The sequence below is a fragment of the Rutidosis leptorrhynchoides genome, chromosome 5, assembly GCF_046630445.1.
Source record: "Rutidosis leptorrhynchoides isolate AG116_Rl617_1_P2 chromosome 5, CSIRO_AGI_Rlap_v1, whole genome shotgun sequence".
Taxonomy (NCBI): domain Eukaryota; kingdom Viridiplantae; phylum Streptophyta; class Magnoliopsida; order Asterales; family Asteraceae; genus Rutidosis; species Rutidosis leptorrhynchoides.
In genome coordinates this window covers 458956925-458965382 of record NC_092337.1, presented here as the reverse complement: position 1 = coordinate 458965382, position 8458 = coordinate 458956925, and the positions used below count along the sequence as shown (strand labels likewise).

At 31.1% G+C, this 8458-nt stretch overlaps 1 non-coding gene across 1 annotated transcript; it reads right to left on the bottom strand.

Annotated features, from left to right (window-relative positions):
* Nucleotides 1-7576: 7576 nt before the first annotated feature.
* LOC139851097 (small nucleolar RNA R71) lies at nt 7577-7683 on the bottom strand. The gene has a single exon (XR_011760458.1). It is a non-coding gene; the product is annotated as a small nucleolar RNA R71 (small nucleolar RNA).
* Between the last annotated feature and the right edge of the window lie 775 nt (nt 7684-8458).

The window sequence follows — 8458 nt, the reverse complement described above, 5'->3', positions numbered from 1 at the left end:
GACAAAAGATAATACGAGCTCGAAGTTTGAAGAAAAGACGATAAACGATGGATTTAAACCAAATATATATCGAGATAACGTTACCCGAATAGAAGTTCAAGATGAGCAAATAAAAAGAGTTCAAATGAAAAGTTCCAAATCGATAAACGTCAACGCGGGATCGACATAGAACAAAACATAAAATAAAAATGAGAAAACAGTCGACAACTCTTACGCGAATCGTGTGGCCATCTACGCGAAACGCGTAGTATTTAAGCCGTATGCGTATCGTGTGGGAATCTACGCGAAACGCGTAATCTCTTGATCAGATCCAGATTCCAAATGTAAATGGGACGGTTCCTTTTCTGTTTAATATTACTTCTTTTTTTTTAGTGATACAGCAAGAAAAGCAGTACAATCATTTCACCTACTACTTGAATCTCATAATACGGAATACTTATACAGAGAGTTGAGAAGAGAGGAGTACACACATTTAGAAGAGAATTACATTTACACACATACATTTTAATACAGTGCGCATCAAATTTATTTTCTAGTATCTTTTGTAATTTGTATTAATTTCAGTTTCAAGGTTCAATATTTAGGATAGTTTCAAATATTAAGGGTGTATTGTTCGTGATTAAGAGTATTATTGTACGCGTGAAAGGGTGTTGTTATTGTAATTTTCTACTATTGAAGTTAATGAAAGTGAAGAATTTTTCGTAAGTATATTCTGTTAAAATTATCGTTATCAGTTTTTATCATTATTATTATGTTTGTATATTTATATTTTTATATTTACCCTAGTATAATGAGTAGCTAATTTCCCTAGTGTTTGCTTAGATGTAGAGCCCCTAGTGAAATGGATTGTTATTATTTGTAAAAATTAAAATGTAACTTTAATATTTTTAACATTGAGCCTAATTGAAAGAACCATTATTATGTATTTAGATATTTAACCCTTGTCACTTAATTTGTTAGATTAAAAATAACGAAAGTTATTTTTATTTATATAAATTAAGCTTCAACATTAAAAGTGATCTAGACGAACTTATAACTAATTTACTAACACTAAATTAAAAAGTAAGGTTCGGTGGTTTGGGTAATATCACTAGTCATATAATAGTGAAATTGTAAAAAGGGAAACCGTTATGATTTGGGTTTTGGCGAAGGTCAAAACTGGGTTGGGTCTCAATTTAAATACTTAAAGATTAGTAACTATCTAAATATAATCCAATGAAAATTAGATTTAATTTAGTTAGCCAAAACTTATTATTTATTCGAAAGGAAAACATAAGTTTTATACTAAACATTTTAATACGAGCTTAAACTTAAAACAATCCATGGACCTAGAGGTGACACATTTAAGTAAACACTCCCTTTTATTTTATAAATCATTATTATTATTATTTACGTTTATTTATTCAGTAAAGTTAAAACTAAAAAAAAATATATACACAACATTATAACCAAGTGTATTCGTTACTGTTTTGTCACCTGGATTATAACATACGCGGATCGCGTATAAATCTACACGATATGCGTACGTATTAAACCATACGCGAAACGCGTAAATCACTACACGAAACGCGTAAATACAAATACGAGAACTGTAGCGAACTAGGTTAAAATTTAGGGTTTTAATTATTTTATTATTATATTTAAGTTGTTAGTTTATAATTAGTATTAATTTACAATTAGTAATTAGTTTATAACTAGTTAATTATTATAATTCCTATTAATTTATATTAATTTAGTTAAAACATGTTATTTAGTTAATTTAAATAAATTTACATTATAATTACTCAAAACAAAATTCTGAACAATTAGTTTTATTAAAAGTTATTATTTAATTAATTATCATTTAGTAATAAACTTATTAGTATAATTTCAATTAATTCACTTTTAAGTTAATAATTATAAATAATGTATTCGTATAAATTAATAAGTAGTTCAATTAAATTAGGATTAAGTTATATTTTATTATTATGTAGTATTATCAATTCCTAATCCAAAACTCCCTTAAAATAAGTTTAACTTCAAAGACTATTAAAAAAACATTGAACACTGTCTCCCTGTGGAACGAACTGGATTTACCAACAAACTAAACTACACAGATAGGACTAGTTGCCTATATATGTTTGAAACCAACCTAAAATCGTTAAAATACCATATATACAATAAATCAATTCGTGTAACAAAACAACTCAAATCCGCTCATAAATAAAGGTAGTGTTTCACACCATCAATCAGTGTGGTTAAAGGGCCAAAATAAATTATTAGTATGTTGTTATTCTGTAATAAAAGGAACTTACTAACTAGTGTTGCATAGGTAACTAGTGTTGCATAGTCTGTGTTGTACTTGGAGAGTTTCTAATACGTTTTACCTTTAAATCAATCAATCAATTTTATTTAATAAAGGTAACCCTTATAATTATCGTTAACAATGTATACGGGTATATTATTATATAAAGTGATTACGGAGTAATTGACAAATTTATTGTGATTTAATCATATGATATTTTTTATAACGACTATGTTAATAAAAATTCAATATTCATCTAAAAGCTAACTACGATATATTTGAAATGGACCGTTGCTTTTTCTCTCAACCTTCGGAACCGCGTCACCTACTTTTTTGATTTTCTCCACCGTAAACAGTCAACTTCCGCCTTCTTTTTCCTCTCTTCGTTTACCTTCTTCCTGCAACTTTAAATTTCAGCCTTTTTTACCTTCAAATAACTTCGATCCGGCTTGTAATTCCATGTTTTATAATGACTATTTCGGTTAATTTTTCGGATTTTCCTCCTCTACCTCCTAAAACTTCCAATTCCTTTCATGTCTTGAACTCTGTAAATGAAAACAACATACCTTCGGTTGTGTTTTCGCTTCCCTGTTATGATGCGGTTTCTGAGGGTAGAGAGAATACGGCTCCGGTTGGTGTTTCTTCTCCGGCCAAGACAGCTACGGAGGAGGGGTCTGTCGATGTTACGGTATTCATTGGAAGATTGGAGAAAGAAGTCACTCGCCATATGATCGAGAGTACGTTTTGTAAGATTGGATCGATTACCGAAATCAAACATTGGGTGGCTAGAAGATATGCGTTTGTCTCCTTCTCGGATGCTGCAACTGCTGTGAAGGTGGTGAAGATGTTAAATGGGTCTCGGGTTTTCGGAAGACCTATCTATGTGGGTTGGCCCTCACGTACTCGTTCTTCTCGTCATGCAGGTAAATTCAAGGTGTCCATGGCAAGCTCTCTTCTTTGCAATGTCTGAAAATTGTGAGAAGGGTGTGAATGCTAGCATGTGTATTTTGGTAGTTGACCATGTTCCAATTGTTGAAAGCAAGGTTTTAAGAGTTTCTGATCAGGTCTAAGGTGTCGGTGGTATCGACTTGTAAGTATGGTACTGATAGTGCTCCAAATGAACATATATTTAGTATCAATATCCTTCCAATATGTAAAGTTTTTAGTTGCAATTGTTCTATTTACAAGTGATATTTGTTTAAATAATAAAAGGTGAAGACAAAAGACAGATTCGACAATTTGAAGACGCAAATGACCAAAACGCTAAAAAGTACAAGTTACAATCCAAGTGGTTCCATTTATTTATAAGAAACGTCTAAAAATGACAAGAGTACAAGCCGCGAAACGCAAAGTACAAGATATCTAAGCATACGAAAGGACGTTCGAAAATCCGGAACCGAGACGTAAACCGAGCATCAACGAGCAAGTCAACGGAGCTAAAATTACAAGTCAACTATGCACATGAATATAATATAATATAATATAATATATATATATATATATATATATATATATAATTATATAAAATTATATATATTATTATATTATATTATTTAAATGTGTCGGCAAACAAAAAAACAAATGAATGTGAGCTGCTGCCAGGCTCCATGCGATATGTAAAGTTTTTAGTTGCAATTGTTCTATTTACAAGTGATATTCGTTTAAATAATAAAAGGTGAAGACAAAAGACAGATTCGACAATTTGAAGACGCGAATGACCAAAACGCTAAAAAGTACAAGTTACAATCCAAGTGGTTCCATTTATTTATAAGAAACGTCTAAAAATGACAAGAGTACAAGCCGCGAAACGCTAAGTACAAGATATCTAAGCATACGAAAGGACGTTCGAAAATCCGGAACCGAGACGTAAACCGAGCATCAACGAGCAAGTCAACGGAGCTAAAATTACAAGTCAACTATGCACATGAATATAATATAATATATATATATAATTATATAAAATTATATATATTATATTATATTATTTAAATGTGTCGGCAAACAAAAAAACAAATGAATGTGAGCTGGTGCCAGGCTCCATGCGATCGCATGGGAATAACACTCGATCGCATGGCCCCAAAAGGTTGGTCAGGTCATATAAATAGCCAACGAATTGGACGAGTTCTTTACACCTTCATATATTTCTTTCTCTCTTATGTAATATATATTTATATTATAATTTTCATTTAAGTTAATTTTAATAATAAAGTTATGGTTTAGTTGGGTTATTGTAAGAAATGTTTTAAGGTTTTGTAAGTCGAAACTCTGTCCGTGCGACACTACGCGATAAATAATCACTGTAAGCTATGTTCTTCCTTTTTAAATTAATGTCTCGTAACTAAGTTATTATTATGCTTATTTGAGCCGAAGTAATCGTGATGTTGGACTAAATATTAAAGACGGAGTTATTGGATTTTGTACCATAATTAGGGTTTGGACAAAAGACCGACACTTGTGGACATTGGACCATGAACTATTAACAGAATGGGAGTATTGTCTAATTGAGCGACAACTCATTAGAATCTGTCGAACCTATCTTCAAATTAGTTAATCTAATAATTATTAAATAATTATGAATGTCCTATTTATTAACGTTATCATTTAATTAATTATTCGGGTTGGGTAATTGATTATTCAAACTGATCAAGTGGGTAAATTAATGTTTATTAAAACAGGGGTGGATTACATACAAGGGTAATTGGTGTAATTGTTAACAAATTATTAAAACTTTGGATTACACACAGTCGATAACCTGGTGTAATTATTAACAAAATATTAAAACCTTGTTACAGTTTAAATCCCTAATTAGTTGGATTATTTGACTTCAGAAATAAGGTTAATTTGACGAGCATTTTATAATTATGACTGATGGACTATTATGGACAAAAACCAGATAGGTATCAAATAAATCCAAGATAAAGGACAATTAGTCCAGATAAATAAATTAAAATCAAAACGTCAAACATCATGATTACGGAAGTTTAAATAAGCATAATTCTTTTATTTCACATTCTATCGCAATTTTATTTACTGTTATTTTATTTATCGTTATTTAAATATTGTTATTTATTTTACGCACTTTAATTATCGTCATTTATCTTTACGCTTTATTAAAAATCGACAAACCGGTCATTAAACGGTAAAACTCCCTTTTATAATATTACTACTTATTAAAAATATAGTACGTAATCACTAGCTCCCTGTGGAACGAACCGGACTTACTAAAAACTACACTACTCTACGATTAGGTACACTGCCTATAGTGTTGTAGCAAGGTTTAGGTATATCACATCCGTAAATTAATTAAAACTTGTATCATATTTCGTAGTATTTCGTAGTAAACAATAATAGTATTTCGTATACAACGCTGCACACATCAAGTTTTTGGAGCCGCTGCCGATGACTCGGTGAAAAACGCTATATTAAAACCATATTTTTGTAAAAATATATTATTTCTTATTTCGTAAAAATATTTTGTATTTATAATAAATGTTAAAAAAAATATAAAAATAAACAATATGTATATATATATATATATATATATATATATATATATATATATATAAGAACTTTATTTATAAAATTAAAAAGTATTTTCATTTTTAGATTTTAAATTATAAGTTTATATTTTAATTTATATAAATAATTTCTAATATTTTATAAAATTAAATTCATAAAAAAAAATAAACTGGGCTGAAACTGATCTAAGCCCGAAATCATTTCTGGTTTGCTGGGCTATGCGATCGCATGAGCCCAACACCTTAAAACCATGCGGTCGCATGGTGTGACTGGAAAAATCTGATCCTCGGACTTAATTAATACGCGTAGGGTTTTTAATTAATCATTATTATTAATTAACATAATTAGGGTTTTAATTGTTTAATATTCTAGTTTTTAGTTTTTAGTTTTAGTTTTATTAAGTTTATTATATTAAATGCTTTTATAAAATAATAATATAAAAATAATATCTTTATAAAATTTGTATTTTTATCATTTTAATTATAATTTGTATTTTTATCGTTTATTTCGCAATATTTATCGTTCGCTATATAGTTTTAAGTTTAGTATTTTGCCGTAGTTATTTTTATATTTCTAGTCTTTAGGTTTTGCCGTAAAATCCCTTAAGTGCTTTTTCTTTAGAATTAAGATTTAGGCGCTTTAGAATTTTGCGACACAGTTTATATATTTTAGTGCCTAAATTAAGTTTATTTTTGTTTTCGAAATAGAATTCCTTTTAAACCTTAATACCTTTAAGCGCAACTTTTTAGATTTAGTTTTTAGACTTTTAAGTTTCGACGTTTTTCTTTCTTATTTTTCGACGTTTTTCGACGCACTTTTTCTTTTTCATTTATACGCTCTAGTTTTTAGGACATAGATTTTTATCTTCTTTAAATCTCGACGAAAAATTATTTTAAGTGATTAAATTGATAGATATCCAAAATTTTCTGGTTCGTAGTAATAGTTGGATTTGTTAGTGGCGAGTTGTGGGCTTCCGATTTAAAGGGTCCTGGGTACCTGCTGCATCTATTGGCTATTCGAAACATGGGCAAAATCAGAAAAGTCTATTAATTTGATAACTTATATAATTTTTATCTTTATAACTAATAGGATATTCAGTGAATGCACCGAGCAAAACGTCCACCACCTTTCATACGTTCACCACCTGTAACTCGATCAAGACATCTAGCCAATATTGTCGTCGGGGATTTTTCTTTAGAATCATCATTTAGTCGAACAAGTACTCCAACTCAAAAATCCGATAATCCATTTTTTGAACTCGACTTCACAATTTAGAACCCGGAGGATATTCAAGGACAATTCCAATATCCTGAACCACTAATCATTCCTCCTGAACCACAAACCGTTAAATCAGAATCCTCTAGTGATTCGTATTCAACAAATTCAATTATGGAAGTAACGGAACCTCTAAGTATGGAAGACCGAATGAGAGCTACACGCACGGGCCAAGGTCACGCCATTATTAAGCCAGATGTTAATGCGCCAGATTATGAAATCAAAGGACAAATCCTACATATGGTAACTAATCAATGCCAATTTAGTGGTACACCAAAAGAAGATCCAAACGAACATCTTCGAACCTTTAATAGGATCTGTACTTTATTCAAAATTAGAGAAATTGAGGATGAACAGATCTATCTCATGTTGTTTCCGTGGACTTTAAAGGGAGAAGCCAAAGATTGGTTAGAATCGTTACCTGAAGGAGCGATTGACACATGGGATGTCTTAGTTGAGAAATTTCTTAAAAGATTCTTTCCGGCATCTAAAGCCATGAGACTTCAAGGAGAAATTGTTACGTTCGCGCAAAAGCCAAATGAAACGTTATATGAGGCATGGACAAGATTCGGAAAAATGTTAAGAGGATGTCCTCAACATGGTTTAGACACTTATCAAATAGTACAAATATTCTACCAAGGTGTCGACGTTGCTACACGAAAAGACATCGACACAACAGCTGGTGGTTCCATTATGAAGAAAACCGCAACTGAAGCTCACAAAATTATTGATAACACAGCCTCCCACTCACATGAGTGGCATCAGGAAAAAGATATCTTTCATTCGTCTAAAGCGGCTAGAGCCGATTCTAGCCATGACTTTGATTCTGTTTTCGCAAAAATAGATACTTTCGAGAGACGAATGGAAAAGATGACTAAAGATATTCACGCAATAAGAATCAGTTGTGAGCAATGCGGTGGACCACACTTAACGAAAGATTGTCACATTGAACAAACGATGGAACAACGTGAGAATGTTTCCTACAGGAACCAAAGGCCTGGAAATAATTATCAAAATAATTATCAACCGCCAAGGCCAAACTTCAATCGAAATCAAAACATTCTTTACAATCCAAATGGATCCAACAATAACTCGTACAACCAACAAGGTCCGAATAACCAACCAACTCAAAACAACACTTTCAAGCAACAAAGACCTGGCTTGTATAAACCACCACAACAAACCGAAGAGAAAAAGCCAAATCTGGAAGAAATGATGGAAAAGCTAATGGAATCTCAAACACAATTTATTGCAACTCAAACCCAAACAAATGAGAGGTTTGATCAGTCATTAAGAACTCAACAAGCTTCCATTTTGAATCTAGAAAAATACGTATGTACTCTTGCTAGCATGATGAGTGAGAGGGAACAAGGAAAGCTA